Genomic DNA, 18393 nt, shown 5'->3' on the forward strand with positions numbered 1-18393 from the left:
TTCTTCATTTCCAACCGTTTTTTTTTTTGATGTTTTCTAGTTCTTTGGTAAAGTTCTCACTGAGTTCCTCTACTCTTCCCCTAAGTCCACTGAGCATCCTTAGAACCGGCGTTTTGAACTCCGCATCCGGTAGATCTCTCGTCTCCATCTTGTTTAGTTCTTTTTCTGGAGCTTTATTCTGTTCTTCATCTGGGACATGTCTCTTTGTCTCCCCATTTTGGCTGCCTCCCTGTGCTTATTTGTTAGCAGGGCTGCTGTATCTCCCGGTCTTAGTAGCGTGGCCTTAGCAAGTAGGTGCCCTGTGGGGCCCAGTCTCCCTGGTCACTTGAGTGTGTCTCTTGTGTGGGTTGTGTGTACGTTGGAGTTTGTTTCGGATGGGTAGAGGGAAGTCTGACGGTCGAATAAGATGAGAAAGAGCATTCCTCACGGAGGAAACTGCATGTTAGGGTGAGGAGGAAGCCAGACCCACAGTTCTGGAACTCTGGGAATGCAGCCTTCATCCGGGAGGCCCACCGAGGGCTTTTAAGTCTGATAAGGGCTGTGATTCCGGAGGGCTGGCTTCCGGTGTGTTCACTGCTGCCTTCTCCCACCGAGCACAGAGGCTGGCGTGGAATGGGGCTCAATAAATGTCAGTCGAATATATTAATGTGTTATCCCCACCCCCATACACACAACATACTCGTGCAAAAATAGAATGTTAAGTGCTGGCCGCTACCCAGTGCAAGAGGAGCCGCGGGGGGCTATTCCTTCCGGACGCAGGATCTCTGCGTGCGTTGTTCCCTCTGCCTGTCACACTGTTCCACGCCCACTTCTGCCGCCGTCCTTCGCAGTGCACCGTGTCTGTCTTGCTCCTGGCACGTCCCCCTTGCCGAGCATAGGGCTGTCTGCTGGTAAATATTTATTGCCTGAATTTATTTACCCGGTACCCAGAAGTAGATGCGCAATACCATCTAGGAAATGAAATTTTAGGAACGTGTAGGAGTGTGAATATCCACAGAGACCCTGGCCGATGTCAGAAGATTGCGTGACAGCCATCAGAGAGGGAGGAAATCTAGGGGGAATGCCTCGTTTCTGTCGAGCACCCCGTTTCTCACTGAGAAATTCAGAGCGCGGCTCCTGGTCAGCCTTGTAACCCACAACAGCTTCGTGAGGAGCCCTGCGGTTCTCTGAGCCTCGGCTGCCTGCGTGGGGACAGCGACGACCCGAGAGGGTCATTGTGAGGATGAGTGGTGATGACTCAGGCAGGCATTCGCTTTGCCTGGTGCCTGGCACGGGGCGGGGCCCGGGAAGCGGTGCTGCCTGTCGAGGTCGGAGTGTACCCACCTGGAAGCACAAACACGCGCCTCCTCCTGGGACGGTGGCAGACCTCCGACGGGCCCCTCGACAGTTCCGCCACCCCGGCCTCAGGTCCTGGGCCCAAGTCAGAGCTCCGCCCGCACCTGGCACCCCGATCTTGCTCTTCGGCTGCGTGGAACCGATCTGTCCCAGTTCCTCGCCTGGCAGAACGCGGCCGATCGAACAGTCTGCCACTTGCTCACGAGCAGCTCGTGATCCTCTCGCCATCAGTTATAAGTTCATTTCTCACTTTCTGCAGAGAAGAAATCCATCTCTTCGGCTCACTCACAGGCAAGGAGGCGGGCAGGACCCAGCCAGGGCCGGGCCTCTCCTGGGGTGTAGCCGGCCCTGCCACCTCCCCGGGGCCCATTTTGGGACGGTGGCAGAAAGGGGAGAAGCAGATTGACTCTTCGGGGCCCAGCACGCCGCCCCTTCCAGCCCAGGAGCAATTTGCTTTCATCAGAAAGGCCACACAGAGTTTGCAGAGGGCTGGCCTCCCAGCCGCCCGTACTGCAGGGAAATTTTTCCTTAATTATTTTTTTATAGCCTAACTTTGGTGTGAGAGGGTTTGTTATTATTCCCGTCTCGCTGGAGAGTCATAAGCCTGCAAGAAGAACCATAAATAAAACTTTACTTAATATTCAAAAGTCCGCGTGTTGGGATGAGGGAGGGGGGTGGGGAGGCTGCCCCCGCCCCCACCCCCGCAGCGGCGGAGCGGCCTGGCTTTCGGAGGCAAAGCAATTACTTTGAGCTCCCGTCACCAGGACCGCTTCCTGGCTCTGCGTTTTGTTTCCTTAACGTCCTCATTTAAAACCCTGATGGGCGACGCCGTGTCCCGCTTGTGCTGTGTCGAGCGCGATGACTCGGGTGCCGCTGTGCATGGCGATGGCAATACTTTACCTGAGAACCTGCCTCTGAGACAGCGAAGCGTGGCGACGGCGAAGACGGGACCGTGATTTGATCCCCAGATCCTGAAGCTTTGGGGACAGGTGCCTGGCGTTGGAATGAATGTTTCCCGAGGGACAGGAGAGCTGTAACTTCTCCCTCTGTTATTTCGAAACCGCCAGGCTGGCTCTTCCAGGCCGTGAGCTACGGCTGGAGAAATGAAGACGGAGGAGGCCGGGTTCTCCCGGCCAGGGGGTGCTGTGCGACCTTCTTCCTGCTCCTCTCTGGGCTGCCGTCGCCTTACTCAGAAAATAGGGGGAGGGGCTGGACAAGAAAATGATGCTGCACGCACCCTCATGTGAGCGGGCGTTGTGTTGAGCACCTACTATGTGCCGGGCGCCCTTAGCGTGCACTGTCACAAGAAAGCCACGACACCCTGAGAGACAGGTCCATCAACGATTTGTTTAACGAGTGTTTCTTGAGGCCCTACTGTGCGCTTACAAGCACTGAGGGCATGCTGTAGAGCAAGGGAGGTAAGGAGCTGGCTCTCCTCAAGCTTCTCTTCTAGAAGAAGACAGAGAATACGCGTGTTGACACCCAAGGTCACTCCGCAGAGTGAGGGGAGCAGTGCCTTGGAGAAAGTAAGACAGGATGATGTAGTAAGGGGTGGCCGGAGCGAGGTAAAACCGGAGGGAGCGATCCTGACAGCCTCCGAGAGGAAGCGGAATCTGAACAGAGCCCGAGAGATGAAGAAAGGGGCCCGGGCCAGCCTGCCCGGAGCAGAGATCGCTCATCCTCTGGCAAACGTGCTCTTTGAGAGAACTGAAAAGGTTAATGGGCTTCTGTAGCTCCCGACCAACTGCCAGGTAGCAGCTCGGGCAGCAAGGATGTAGCTCATTAGGCAGCAGAGAGGTGAGGACGCAGCATTATCTCGCTCCTCAGGCGGAGAGGCAGCCGCGGCTCCCCCTGCCAGGCACCCCCCCGCCTGGCTCCACTGATAACTATGCCATTTGTTCAGTTCACACGAACACTCTGTGCCTGGCCCAGGGGTGGGCTGGGGCTCAGAAGCAGCTCGTCCCCAGTCAAGACCCTTAATAACAGGTGACAAGACAGGCTCACCTGCCCCTCTCCACTCCCTCCCGCAGGCTCTGATGGGCTGAGAGGGATGGAAAGACCTCAGGCCTAGGAGGATGTAACACCAGCACCGCCGGCCTCCAGGCTCCTTGCTAAGTGAGGAAAAAGCTTCGTTTGTGGAAGCCGATGTCAGCTGGGTTTGCTGTAACTGACCTGCAGGCTCAGTCCTAATTTATAAGGGCTGAGTGTGGGCCACGGACTGGTCCACAGAGAAATCTGAACATGTTAACAACATTGCAGGGTTTCCCCCTCCCTGTCCTCAGGAAGTGCCCCAGAAGTGACACTCCCTCCTCCATGCCCCACCCTTGACCTTGGCCATCCCTTGGTCAAAGCACCCCCCGTCAGACTGCAAGCTCCAGCCCAGCACGGAGCCCGAGCTGGGAGGCGGTCAGACGCTGTTTGTTGAATGGCTGAGTGAGGTGCGTGGATGGGTGGCAGGGGAGGCTGATGCCTCAGGATCCTTTCCAGTCTGTGAGTTCATGACTCCTCGTTGAAATTGGGGCCGGCGTGGGCACAATTGGTAATTCAGTCGGTGGCGAGCTAGTAAACGGGTTCTCTGGGAAATAAAACGCCTGATTTGCAGCATCTGCCAATTTCCCTGGTGTAAATACTCCCACCACGGCTGGATTCGAGCTGCCCGAGGTTCAACAGCCAACTCACAGGCTTGCTTGACAATTAGTCCTTGTGAGCCAGGGCAAGCCGTCTCTCCCTTCCTCGTCCCCTCTCTCTGTCCAACTTTTCTCGGATGTGTCCTGAGGACCCACTGGTGCTCGGACCCTGGTGGAGGTCACTGACTTTTAAGAAGCTGCTGGTCTGGAGGGCAGACGGTCCTGTCCCTGGGAAATGACACTGTGAACGCTCCTATTTTGATGAGGGTCCCTCTCCTAGCCCTGGGAAAGGCACTGGGACAGGCTTCCTGGAGGAAGGAAGAGCTGTCTCCACTGAGACTCACAGGAAAAAGCCTGGCTGGGGGGAGCCCACTGGGCAGGGGAAACTGGGCGTCCGGACCTCTGAGATGGAGGCTGGAGGGTGAGGGCCAGAGGGTGGACAGGTTTGACGTGGTGAGGGCCTTGGGCCTTGTCCCAAGGGCGATGTTAAGCTATTTATTTTGAAGTGGGGCGTGATCACGCTGGCATTTTAACATGCTTCCCCTGAGCGCAGAGATGAGGGAGCAGGCGGGCTGCGGGTCCCATCCTGGCGGAGGGAGGGTGGAGGATGCAGGAAGCATTTGCTGCGCTGCTGGCTCACGTCCACAGCAGGCAAGGGGGGGCCGGGGTGCAGGCGCGGCACCCGGCTCGGCCGCAGGATAGATGCTGGTGCCCTATTATTATAAGACGGGACAAAATGGTGGAGGAGCGAGGTCTGGGGAAAGAAGAGAAACTGGCCTGTTGGCCCTAGTCTCTTCCTGCCTCCAGCTCTTTGGGAGGCTCTGTCCCAGGGCCAAGGGGTCCCTTGCATAAGGCGTGGCCTGCCATTGGCCTGGGAGGGGAGTCCTGGGGAAACGAGGAAGAGGCTGGTCAGAGAGCTGCTGGCACATCCGTGTGCACAGGGGCCCGGGTCGTGCCGTGAGGGTGTCCCCTAAGGCCAACGGGGAAAACGGTAGACGCAGCCTGAGGTGGGCAGCAGACCAAGCTGAGAGGACTCCGAGTGCCAGGGGGACTCGGGCCCGGACGTGACCCAAGGCCCCTGGCTGGGCTCCGCGCTGCACCCCACTGGGTTTGGAGAGCAGCAGGAGCGGCGGAGAGGCCAGCTCTGGGTACAGGGCACAGTCAGTTCTCAGGCTGGACAGGTACTCGGGATTAATAAGGCCAATACGCTCTCCAGGGGCGAGCTGCCACACTGGCCAGGCTGAGAGACCCGTCAGTCACGGCCCCCTAACAGCTCGGCGGGCTGCGGCTCCCTGCCCACATTTAAAGCAAGAATGAGGGCCGCTTGCAGGAAGATGCCGCGGCCCTCGGCCACCATCCTTATGAAATCTTAAGAAAGAGACGCTTATCAGTAACGTTAAGTGAACTGACCAGGAGACCCGCTGCCCTGCCCAGGCGTGCATGGCCGTGTGCGGACAGGTCCGCCTGGAACCAGGGTGGCCAGGGACCCTGTCACTTGCGGAGTGGGAACGGGAGGGGACGCTAGGGGCTTTTTAAAATTCCAAGCTGTAATTAGTGATATCGATGCATCATCTTTTTATTAAAAATGTTATCTTTTTTTCCTGATCGTAGGAGAAATCATTTCACAGTGGAATCGGCAGAAACATGCAAGAGCTCCAAGAAGGACACTGAAGTCCCCGAGCCCTTGCCCGGAGACTCTGGGACTGTGCTGGGGCCGTCCTGCCCCGGCCTGTGCACACGTGTTTGGGTGGCGGTCTTGTCCACCGCGGAGATGACTTGGTGACTTTTTAATGTGTGTTTTTTAAGTAAGAGACTAGTCTCAGCTGTGGGGGTGAAGGGATGATATTAATTCGGTCAATTGGATCAGTAAATCCATTTCAGAGAGGAGAAAGGAGTCTATCCGGCTCTGATGAAATCGTTATAGACTCATCTCCCCAAATCTCGTGAGATCGGCCGTGGGACCGTGGGACTGTGCGACCATGTGTTCCACGCACACCTGAGGTCGATGCTGGGGGCGCGGTTGAGGATGAAGGAGTTGCCGATGACGCCACCAGCAATTCTGGGGAAGCTGAGGGTCCCGGGGCTTCCGAGTGGGCGGGCGGAGCCCCTGGAGGAGGAAGCGCCCTTCCGACTGTGGTTCTCTGTGGCTTGGAAAAGCAGAGAAAGACCCAGGGCTTGTGACGGCTCTGTCCTGGAAAGGCATTCTGGGTAGGGGAACAGCGTAGCAAAGGTGGGAGGCAGGACCGCAGAGGAGGGGCGGGGGGCGAGCTGCCCTTGGTTCGGCTGGTTGGGAACAGTTTGCTGTTCTTCTGGGCTTTCCATCGTGCCCAGCTCAGACGCCTTCCTCTCCTCTGCTCCTGCCCACTCTATCTCTAAGCTCCTGTGCAGCTTCCTTCGAGAAGCCTTCCTTGGTTTCTCCGACGGAGGCAGCTCCAGGCCGGCAACACTCACCACTGCTGAGATGCCAAATCCGTGTGTTTATTGGTTCATATGTGTCACCCACCCCCCGCACTAGACTGTAAGCCCGTGGGACTGGAGCCGCTTTGCTCACTGTCCCCAGTGCCCAGCCCGCTGCCAGCCGGTGGCCGCCCTCGGTGGAGGAAGGCTTCCGTAGGCTCCAGGACCTGCCAACCCACTTGAGGGGTGGAGAACCGGAGGCCTGGGCACCCACGAATCCCACCCGGTGGCACCCCGCCTCCACCCTCTCCTCGGCTCTCTGTTACTTTGTTGCAAAGTTCTAGGCTTGGGGAAGAAGTTTCTAGCAAGACACTGGCTTTTCATTTCTTCCTTTTTTTTCTGGTGACCTTTCCATGTAATTAAAAGGCAGCTATTCTAGGAGCCGAGGCAGCCGGAAGCAGAGACACTGCTCTCTGTGTACGTGTGTGGAAATTTATTGTCTGGAGCACAGGATTCGGCCTGAGGTTCCTGTGCCAGAAACATCTGCTGCTTCTCCTGGGGGCGGGAAGACTCCGACCCAGAAGCCTTCCCCTGTCGCAGGCCTACTGTGCGTCCAGCACACCCCGTACTTCCTCACCGACCCTCATACTGCCTCTGCTCTTTTAGGGGGACTAACTTTTCCAAAGTCACCCAGCAGCCCAGTGACAGTGACATCCACAGGGTCTGTCTGCCCCATGCCAGGGACAACTGTGTTGACGGAGCGGTGACCCCTCAGTTTGCAAAGTGAAGTTTGCAGGCCTTCGAAACTGTGGACCCCGTGTGCCTTCAGCCTGGCACAGCGCCCCGTGCTGAGTGTCCCCGGGGGAGCTCAGCACAGGCCCATCCTCTCAGAGCCGGGGTCTCATGCCCAGGCCCCTTCATGGCCTGCTGCCTGAAGGGAGCCCCTCGCCCTCGAGCTGGACCCACAGGCGGCGTGGAGGAGGTGCTGTGTCCAGCTGGGAGGAACGTGGGTCTAGGCAGCCCAGCCCAGAGTGTGGTGGGCATAGCCCCTGCCTGGGGCGGGAGGCAAACCCCACTGCCCGCCCTCGACACAGGGCGAGCGCACAGCGTTCGCTCCCCACTCCGGTCTACAGAATCCTGGGGACGTTTATTCTCTGGATGGATGGCCTTACTTGGCTGGGCCTGTGGGCCCCTCCCTCCCATGTGGCTCTGATCAGCACCCCCAAGGAACTGCAGGCCCTTCCTGAGCTCCTGGGCCCCAGGGCGGAGGGCCTGGAAGTCTGGAGGCCCCCGAGCCCCCTGCCTGGCCAGGCCTCCACCCCTTGGCTCTCGAGGCCTGCAGCTGCTGAGTTTAATGCAGGCGCTGGCAGGAGCCCAGCTCCCTAAGCCGCGGAGAATTGCAATTTAGCAAGTTCGTCGAACCCGCCCAAGGCAGGGGCCCAGGGCCGCATCTGCAGCATCAAGGCGTCCCAGAGGCACTGGGGGCCTCCCGTCCCCGCCAGCCACGTCCTCTTCCCACAGGCCTGGATTAGGCCCCGGCAGCTGGGCGGGGGCGGGGCCCGGGGAGCTGGGGCCCAGGGCTGGGGCCCGGGCCAGCGTGCTTGGCTTCCCTCTGCCTCAGCCTTGCCACGTGGCCTCCGGCAGGGCGCTGCAGGCCTCTGGGCCTGGGGGATCCTGTCTGCAAAGGGGGAGGGTCCCTCCTGCCCGTCCGGGGGGTCCTGGAGGTGGCGGTGACAGCCTGACAAACCCTCATCCCGGTGCCGGGAAAGAGGGGCTCGTTCTGATGAATCCTGGGGTGGCTCTGAGGACAGTGGGAGAACTCGGGCCACGTGGGAAGGGGTGAGTGGAGAGGGCGTTGCAGGTACAAGAGGGAAACTGAGGCAGGAATGCTGAGGGGGTGTCTGAAGGTCGAGGTCTCGAGGGCCGCTCTGAGGAGTGCGGGTGACGCTGGGTCTCGGGCACAGGCCGAGCTGGAGCAGGAAAGACCAGGGGCCTGAGGCCCCCGCATTCACAGCCTGGAGGTCAGGGGAGTGGCCCATCGCCAGGAGCATGAAAGTCCCTGCTCCAAGTGGACGGCGCAGGCCTCACGACCCCGTAAGGGCCACCTCACTCCCTTCAGCCCCTCCGAGGGCCGCCCAGGCTGCAGGGCACACACAGAACCCCAGAGTCTGTCGACACAGAAGCTCGCTCGCCTCCAGGGCTAGAGAGCTCACTACCGCACTGGGAGCCCGTGGGAAAGAACTTTCTAGAACTACTGTTGGGGCCCAGGGCATCCAGAGGAGGCGAGCTGACCCTCTGACCTCTGTCGTCGACCTCTCACTGAACCGAGCTAGGGAACCCTGGCCACCAGCACCCTTTTCTGAGGGCCCCGTCGCACAGAGTGACGTTGGTCATTCTGGCGGATGAAGCAGGAGGACAGCACATCCGGCTTGGAGAAACTGAGGCCCAGGGGGGGGGCCCCGTCTCAGGTCTCAGGGGCGTCAGTGGCAAGGCCGAGAGGGGAGCGAGGCCTCCCGACTCCCGCGTGCCCCCTTGCACGTGGTCCCGCCATCTGGACAGAGACATGGACTTCCATCCCCCTCCCCCCGCCCTCCCTGCATCCTCCCTCATTTCCTGAGAACCTCTCAGCGAAGCCAGAGAAGATGAGGCCCCTGGCCCTCGGATCCGTGCTCACTGGTGCAGGGGTGAGCACAGAGGGAGGGGACCCCGGCCCGTGCTGCTAGCTGTTCCAGGGAGCCAGCCGCGCCCGGGGGCCCGGGGGCCACAGCTCCGCACAGCTGACCCCGGCCCGCTCGCTCTGCAGACCCCGGGTGTTTCCAGAGATGGCTGTGCCTGCACATTCCTTTCTGCTGAGAGAAGGCGGCAGGCTGGAGAGGAGCCGGCCCGCCCCGGGGGCTCGCGGTGGGAGAGGCAAGACGGCGCGGCTTCCTCGGCCGCTGACCTGCCAGGGCGCTGGGCGGGCGCTGCTCTTATGCCACACGAGGAAGTGGGCGCCCCGTCCCCTCCTCTCGCCATCGGGGAGGGGGTGACTAGATGCAGCAGATGATCATGGCTCCCGCCTTCCAGCACTGCTGACAAGCGACTTAGTTCATGGAAGGGCCCAGCTCAGAGCCCAGGGCCAGCGGGTGTTCACTGGGTCTCACTGTTACTGTCCCCAGCCACGTGGCTAGGTACTTGCATGCCTGGGAGTCAAACCTGCGTCCACGAGTCACACCAGTGTCTCCATGGCAAGGGCCATGCTGTTTTGAAGCGGCCCCTTCCTGCAAGGCCACCAGCCTGGTCCCTGCCCTGGAGGTCTCAGTGTCGTGGGGACTGCGTCTCCATCCAGAGGTAAATGTCCCATGATAGGGAGCCTCTGGACCTGAAGCTCCCATCCCTGCCACTTCCAGAGGCCATGCGGGTGTCCCGTGGGCAAGCTGCCACCGCCACCACAGAGGGCTGGCCAGCAGCCCTCGAGTTTCCACCAACTAATAATTTTTACAAACCTCCAGGCTCGTAAAAAAGTGCACAGTGGCCTGAGCAACCTTGGCCAGCAGCCTTGTGGGAAAGCGGAAGGCACTGAGGCCGGGCACAGGCGACCTCGGCCAGAAGCCACTTCCTGTCTCTCTTGGGCATCTTTCCTCAGGCTTCAGACCTGGCACAGCCCCTGTGGCTGTCCAGATAAAGGCTGCCCCGCTCACGTGACTCAACGAGGCCCTCAGCACTAGCCGCCCTTCCCCAGCCCCCCTGGGCCCTCTGGCCTCCCCGCAGGGAGCTGCCTGTCACCCACCCTGATCTCCCCTGCTGAGCACAGGCCTTTGTGGGTGCCGCTCCTTCTTCCCACAATGCCTTTCCTAATCCTTCATCAGAGATGCAGAGGTAACGACAGGACCTGACCACTGGGCGTTGCAGGCTGTGTCTGGAAGCAGCTCTTGACCCACGTCTGCCCCGGTGTCCTCCGCATCAGGAAGAAGGCTATGGGGCCAGCAGGGAGGCAGGGCGGAGCCCGCAGGGCCCAGAAGATTTGGTCCCGAGTGCCCTGGGGAGCAATCTGAGGGAGAGGCTGGGGCTGCTGAGGGCACCAGGGGGCCGCAGGAGCGGGTGCAGAATTTCCCAGACTAGAGGTTACCTGGACACGGAGAGGAGGAGGCAGTAAGTGAAGGCTGGTGGGCGCTTCCTGGTTTGGTCCCCGATCGCAGAGTCGGGGATACGGAGATGCAGGTGCTGAACACGTCATTCTGGCGGTATTTGGGGGCGGGGGGGGTCCACGAGGCAGGTGGGCCCCTGAGTGTGGGCTCAGGCCTGGGCAGCAGGTGGGGCGTGAGAGCCGCAGGTACGCAGGTGAGGTTTAAATGCAGGGCGAGCATGGTCGAAGCGGGCATGGCGAGGAAGAGAGGGCCTGGCGCCCAGGCCGACCCTCGGGAGGCAAGGCCTACGGAAAAAGTCTGGGAGGGTCCCAAAGAGGCTGGAGGACAGCATGAAGCCCAGGGAGGGGAGGGGTCAGTCAGCTGCCTAGGATGGCTGAGGACAGGGGTGAGAGGGCTGCCCGTCAGATTTAGTGACCTGGGGTCGTTGGTGTCCTCCCGTGGGTGGAGGCAGAAGACTTGGGGGCAGGGCAGTGGCAACAGGGGTGTACAGAGGGACGGGATGGGTGGGGGGGCAGGTAATTGCCCCTGCCCCCTAACCTGGTACTCGCATGAGCGCCTGAGGATGGAGGGGTCACTCTGGCCCCTCCCTGACCCTAAGCCCACTGCCAGGGGTGGTCTGTGAGGGGTCCGAGTCTCAGAAGGGCCTCCTTCAGCTTCTGAGAGGCAGCTGGGGCCATACGGGCGGCGGAGGGGGGTGCTGCTGTCCCCTGCAGAATGGGAGAGCACCCCCCTCGGGTTTTCCCGTACCCGCAGGAAGGGCCCCGATGGCCCCTCATAGCCCTGGGTGGAGACTCAGTGCTCCTGGGGTTGGGGAGCAGCTGCGGGAGCCCGATTTGTGGGCCGATCCCTCGCGCACGCAGATCCAGCCCGTCTCTAAGCGCCAGGTCAATCAAATTAAAAGCACCGGAAGTCAGAGGGATCATCAATTATCAGAGTCTCTTGGCAGCTGTCCCCGTGCTCGTGGTTGGTACCCCCCGAGGGGCTGGTTGCCGCATCCTGCCTCTCACTCACAGAGTGGCCGAGCGGGGAGGCGCTGACCCAGCCTCCAGGGGGGCCACCTGCCTCAGCGCCCCGTCTGTAAATGGGGGGCTCTGGCCACACGAAAGTGGGACTGGAGGTCCGCACCCCCAACCTTGGTCAAAGGGTCTGGGGTGCTTGGCTGTGGAGGGAGGGGCCTACACGGATGTGCAGTGTGTTGCCTGATGCTTAGCCCACCAGCGGCTCTTGTCCCATGCGATGGCCTCCCTTCAGCTGGCCTCAGAGATGGTCTCCGGGACCCGGCATAACCGGCCCGAGGGAGGGAAATGCAAGAGCCAGAACGCCCCACCCCCATCTCTGCATGTCACGGCCCACTGTGCCTCAGTTTCTCCTCTGGAAACCTCTCTCTGGGGTCAAAGACAGGGGTCGGTGTGAGAGAGACTGGAGTGTGCTCTCAACGTCATGCGTATTTTTAAAATGAGCTTCATATTTGCACATTCACAGCGGCCCAGCGTCCACGGCTGGATAGATGGATGGATGGACGGACGGACAAGATGTGGTCCATTTGTACCAGGGAACATCCTCAGCCTTAGAGAGGAGAGCCATGCGGACACTTGCTGCTCCGTGACCGAATCTGGAGGGCGGCCTGCGGACGAGGTGAGCCAGCCGCAAAAGGACAAACGCCGTGCGATTCCCCTCGCTCGAGGTCCTAGAGCGGTCACACCCATAGGGACAGCGATGGAGTGGGGTTGCCAGGGGCCGAGGGGACGGGGGACGTGGTGTTCTTATTTAACGGGGACAGAGGTTCAGTTTGGAACGGTGAAAACGTCCTGGGGACAGACGGCGATGACGGAGACGACGATGAGGATGTGCTGAGTGCCGCTGAAGTGGGCGCTTGAAAGTGGTTCCGACGGTAAATTTTGTGACGGTAAATTCTGTGACGTTGTGTGTGTTTTAAGGCCGTTTAGAAAACAAATCAAGATTGGTGTGTCACCAAGGGTTCGTTAAACCGGAGTGGTCCAAAAAGAACCCAGCACGCCTCACGGCCCCGGGCTGGGCTCTGGCCAGCCGCCCGCCCGTCATTTTTCTTCTCTGCTTTTCACTCCCATCCTCATGTCACCCCCACACAGGGGCTGGTCTGAGAGCAAAGCCTGGCCACCTGGCCAGACCTGGCCAGAACCCTCCCCGAGGGTCGCAGGGCCTGGCTCGGGAAGAGATGGCAGAAGGTAGGTGTCTCGGTGACACCCTTCCAGCAGGAAAACCACGGGAAGTTGTGACAGGGCCCACCCGGCTGGGCTCGAGAAGAACAGGCAAATTACTGGAGATGCCAGCGTCACAGCCCTCCTGGCCCCTGCGACAGCGGACGCTCTGCAGACCTCCACTGCCCCCGTGCTTGGCTGACACCAGCCTGTAAGAAACCAGCAGATCGGGGATAGAATTAATCTCCTAAAATTGACTGTCATGTTGAACGGTGACCTCAGGATCTCTTGCCAGGGCGGGAGGTGAAATGGTCATTTGGACCCGGCTGCCTCGCCGGCCCGTCGCAGCCCACCCCTCAAACCTTCGGTTCTGGGTTGAGCCATGTGGAATTGCCAGCTCCGCAGGGGCAGATATGCCAAAATCTCGACGCTTTCATATGGTTCTGTCTAATCAAAATAACTGTGAAAATACCATATCGGAGGGGGAAAAAAAAAAAAACCTGCCATCTATTTTCTGGGGAAATGATATCAGCGAGAATCGCATCAGATCATTTTGTACCTAATGCACGAGAAGAATAGACACTTTTAATGACATCTCCAGCACCGCGGTGAGACAGGCACAAGGGCGCTGGGGGACTCGGCAACAATACGGTCCCTTTGAGACGGAGGTGAAAATTCATATGAAGAGTATAAAAGTGTTGGCGCCCTTTAGTCAAGCAGTCCTGCTTCTGGAAATGTGCTCCTCAGAAAATTACCCAGGAAAAGCAGAAAGGTGTCTGCACGCGGCCGCTCCTCGCTGTAGGATGAGACGCTGGGAACGTGGCATCGGCCAGAGCCTAATGACGGGGTGGCGGGGGGCTGGGGGTGGCACGGAACTGGTAAGGAGCCGCAGGGAGCAGACGTGAGGGGCTGTGCCAGGCGCCCCGCAGCGAGGCAGTGCCCAGGCCCCCTGGCGAAAGGCCACCCGTGGTGGCTCTGACGCGGGACGGTTTCCTGGGAGAGCGAGGTGGACTTGTTGGCGCTGTTGTTGAAACGTGTCGCCTGCACCTCTCCGGAGTGGCGACGTGGGGCTCGGAGCTGCGTGTGCCTGTGTGTGTGCACTTTCTTTGAAAGTGGAAAATGGAGACAGCTCATGAAACATGACAAGATCAAAAAGCAGAGAGCAGACGTGGCTTCCCTTTGACTGCGGCGGCGGAGAGGCGACAGGCGGGGCGGAGCCGGGAAGGGGGAGGTGGCTGGGGCGTGGCTCTGGGCTTCTCCCTCTTGTCCAAACTGGCTTTCATGCTTAATGCTCTGATAACTTCTTTTTAAGGTGAAAAACCAAGAAAGTTGCACGAAGTCTGTGCTCAGACTTGTGGGGTTGGCTCATACTTCCCATCCCTCCCGGAACCTCCCAGAGCCTGGAGGGGACCAAACCCTGCTGCCCGCCCCCCCGCCCCCAGCACCCTCTCACTGCCGTGGCCCCATCAAGCATGTGAGGGAGGCAGAGGGGTGGCAGGAGCCAGGGAATCTCCGTGCAAGGAAGAGCCGGCCAGCTGGAGGGGCCGGGGGCTGCTCCGGGGCTCAGGGTTCACCCCGACTGACTGCGCCCACAATCTCCCCGCCATGCCAATGGCATCGACATCCCCCACGCTGTCCTCCCCACATCTGCAAGCTCTTTGCCAGGAGGCGGGTTTGGGTGCCTCTTTCTGGGCCTGAAGGGACCTCCAGCTGGCAGCTACCTCCTCCTGGCCCTGGGGTCCCAGGCCCCCCATTTCTCCTGATGCCTTTCGCCCTGGCACACAGGGGAGCTCAGGCAGGAGCCCTCTGTCGGGCCTGCCTCCTGGATCTGACATGTGGCACCTTTTCAATTCTAAGAGAGACGGACGAGACCCGGGGCCGCTTCCCGGGAGGCTGCTAAGGATGGCGGTGAGAGGCAGAGGCTGTCTCTGCTGACCTCAGCTCTCCCGTGTCTTTGGGGACCCCAGGAGGAAACCCCCGACTCGCTGCAAGCATAGTCTCAAGGGACTCAAGTCACCCTGCCTCCAGGTGGGGACGCCCTGGCCCCGGGAGGTGGCGGCTGCACTGTGCATGCGAGGACCGCAGAGCAGGGAGGTGAGTTTGGGACGTGGCCCCAGTTGAGGCCATATCCTCTCCCGCCTGGACCGTACCACCTGCCAGGTAGCCAGCAAGCTCTGGTCCTCCTCTCACGTCCCCTCTGAGCCCGGGCAAGCTGCCTGGACCTCTGCTCTGACCGCGCTTATGCCCTGCACACAGCCAGCAGCCTCGGGCTCTGGCCCTCAGGCCCCACCCCATGGCGCCCTTGACCCGGGCCCGCACCCCTCCCGCCGCACCAGCAGCTCCCCATGCCGCCCGCTTACTCAGGCCCTCACAGCCCCTCCCTGGCCTCCCCCGCCTGGCTACCTCTATCTCTACTGAGGCTCAGCTTACTGCCGTCTCCTCCAGGAAGCCTTCCCTGCTGACCTCCTCATAGAATTTCTCATCCACGGTGGGCTAAGTCTCCCCATGTGGCTGCCACCCTCTCCCCGGTCTAAACGGGTTTAGTTCAGAGGAGCAGCAATGAAGGACCGATAAGTAAATGAATGAACGAACGAGTGAATGAACGAACGAACGAATGCGTGAACGAGTATGTGGGTGTGTGGGAGGGCCCGGCAGGCTGCCCCCTCTCCCACCCCAAGGCCTGTAGCCACTGCCCCTCCTGTCTGAGTCACTTCGGCCCCTCTTCCCAGCGGAAACAGATCTATGGACGCAGTCGAGGCGGCGGCCGGGCCGTCTCCCCCTCCCGTCAGCGTGGGCATGACTTATGTGGGCGCTGCCTCCGGGATTAATTACCCTCTCGCTGGAGGAAGCTGAGGCTGGCGGCTGGCGAGCACCAACGGGTGGGCGACAAGAGCAGGCGTTTGCTTCCCCAAGACCCTGGGGGCACGTGGGGAGGGGGGCTGCGTCGGGGCAGTGGGGTGGTGCTAACTGCCGCAGGCGCCCCCTGCCCAGCTCCCGCAGGGTCCCGGGGACGCCTGTGCAGAGACCCACCCGCCGGGCAGCCCACATTTGTATTCCCCGCACAGGCGCTTGCAAAGAGATGACTCACACGCTGGTTGACTAATTTGAAAGTAAGCTGTTTTTGCTGCAAGTGAGAAGGTTCAGTGAATCTTAAAAACTCAGCGATGGAGATTTTATTCCTTGTTCTAGACCTTTCCTTCTGCAGGGGAAGAGGCTTTGCCACTGTCTCTGTTTACGGTAACAAAAAAAAAAAAAAAAGTATTTCATCTGCTCACCTGTGGCAGCCGCGGTTGGAACTGTGGCAAGTCTCGGCTTAGCTCTCACCAGCCTTGTGACCTAAGCTAGTCTAACCTCCTTGGGACAGCGGGGACAGCACCTAGTAGAATAGATCCCCAAAAGGCTCTCCCGTGGCACAGACGCGCACGTTGGGTGGGACACAGACCGAGGCCCCAGCTGGGGGTCTGCAGACCCAGGTGGCTCCTGGCACGTCCACCTGTGCTACGCCACTGCTCTTGTGGGGTGGGGCTGCAAAGAGGGGGTGCATTCCTCCCACACGATGGGGCTTATTGTATGAGGGTTATCTCTCCATTTTACAGACAGACGGCTAAAGGCACAGAGAAGTTAGGTAACTCATCTGAGGTGGCACAGCTATGTGCGGAAGCCAACCCAGGCTGTTGGCTGCAGTCAGCCTTCCTAATCGAGGCCACCACCCTGAATCAGAGGCGGACAGGGCCGGGCCTCTTCAGATGAGGGGTTACTTTGATCTTCGTCCTATGGGAGATGAGACATCAAATCTGAACACAAGGGGAGGTTGAGAGCAGAAGGTGGCCTGAGGCAGGTGGTGGCCGAGGAGGGCGAGACATGCTCAGATTCAGGACACGCCTCCGAAATCGACCAACTGGCACTCGGGCACGAACTGGGGAGAGGTGAGGGACAGCGTCACAAGGGGACTGTGTGCGTGTGGATTGAGCAACGCGTCTCCTCAGGGCAGCTGCTTCGGACCGTCCACCTCTCCCCTCCAGCTTGCTTTCTCGTCAGACATGTTTTCTAGGGGGCATTGTCCACCCGTAGCACGGACGAGGCTGCCCACTTGCTTGGGGCAAAGCATCAAGCATCCTCTTGGGTAGCTTCTCAGGCTGACCAGAGCCGCAGGAAGAGGGACCACGGCCACCTCCTCCCACGCCTTGGCTCACTTGACCTCAGGACGGGAAGCCACAGAGACAGTCGAGGCCAGAGAATGAATTCCTCACGCCCTGGGCTCAGGCCGCCGCGTGCGATATGCCTTTTGCTCGCTGTATGACTTTGGGCAAACATTCTGTGCCTCGGTTTCCCCACCTGCATGAGGGAATCACGGCTCAGCTGATTATCACGTGGCCCTTACTCTCCGCACGCATGAGCTGTTTCAGGGAGCATGGTAACTCCTTCCAAGGCTGAGTAGGTGGGCCGGGCAGGCGGAAGTGCCTGATAAAGCTTCGCTGTGCGGGCTTTTTTTCTTATATGCTGTGTGTCTTTGGGCAAGCAGCTCTGCCTTTCTGAGATTTGGCTGCTGTGTCTGCAAAGCGGTGGTAACCGTGGTCCCCGCTTCCCCGGGAATTTGAGAGGTCTTGACAAGGTGGCTCATAGGGGACGCCCGTCGCAGAGCCTGGCACCTCGAAAGTGCTCCATTAGAGTTCGCTGTGACGATCGGGGAGCAGCCGCGTTGGCACGCAGCCCGGGCACGCTCACCCGCCTTACGGCGCCAGCCTCTGCCGCTCTGCAGACACCTCGCCTTCCCCGAGAAGCTTTCTCTCCGGCACAGAGTGATGGGCAGAAAATTGAAAAACTTAGTGAAACTAGCATATTACTTTCCTACGGTCTCCCCCCTCCCCCGCCGCCCGCCTGCCACCACCCTCCACTGAAACACAAGCCAGAGATAACACCCTCCCAGACAGGTTTACTGAAGTCAACCCATTACAAGTACAGACACGCCTGGAGATAACAGGACCCTGGGAGTTCTTAATATCCTGCCCGGCACGCGGGAGGAACCGAAGCGAGGCAGCCCCGACTGCAAATGTTCTGTCGCATCCCGTGGCCATCCATCAGCCCGTGTGTCAGGCAGTGTCTTTGGCCCTGGCTTTGGGAAATATGGTCGCCGTAGGGATGGACTCGAATGCATCCTTTCAAAACTAGATCTGCTTAAAATTCATTAACTGAGACAACTCCACCAGAAGAAGCAATCAATTCCTTGAACTCTATAATCACGCTCCTCACAGGGGCCTCTTCCCCAGCACCGGTGCAGGCAATAAAGGCTGTTCGGGTCGGATGGCAGGGCCCAGGCGAGGGGGCACCAGGAAGGAGAGGAGCCTTGATGGTCTGAGGCCAGCGCAGACCCAGTTACTTCCTGATGCATTTGTCTCTTGAGTGAGTCACTTATCACACCAGCCAGGACCGGGGGCCTGCTCGGTTCCTGCTGGGGCCAAGGGCACGGGGCGACCAAAACAGGGACTCGCTTGCAGGGGCCGCAGTTGAGTGAGGAGGAGATGTGGGGACGAACGCCTGGGCTCACTCACCCTGCACGTGGCCCTAAACCCCACTCACCCCCTGGCGAGTCCTGAATTTTGCAGCTGCAGCCAGGCCCTCCCCGCTGAACCCCAGACTCTGCTACCCAAACGCCCACTCACCATGTCCACTGGAATGTGAAATGGGCATCGTAAACCCATCACGTCCAAGTGCAGCCAGACCTGTCTCAGG

At 60.0% G+C, this 18393-nt stretch overlaps 1 long non-coding RNA gene across 1 annotated transcript; it reads left to right on the forward strand.

Moving 5' to 3' along the window:
• The first annotated feature begins 9002 nt into the window (after positions 1 to 9002).
• LOC120619698 (uncharacterized) lies at positions 9003 to 14636 on the forward strand. The gene is made up of 3 exons (XR_005657607.1): positions 9003 to 10559; positions 11969 to 12121; positions 12595 to 14636. It is a non-coding gene; the product is annotated as an uncharacterized LOC120619698 (long non-coding RNA).
• Positions 14637 to 18393: the final 3757 nt, after the last annotated feature.

Source organism: Pteropus medius, unplaced genomic scaffold (assembly GCF_902729225.1).
Source record: "Pteropus medius unplaced genomic scaffold, Ma_sr-lr_union100, whole genome shotgun sequence".
Lineage (NCBI taxonomy): Eukaryota > Metazoa > Chordata > Mammalia > Chiroptera > Pteropodidae > Pteropus > Pteropus medius.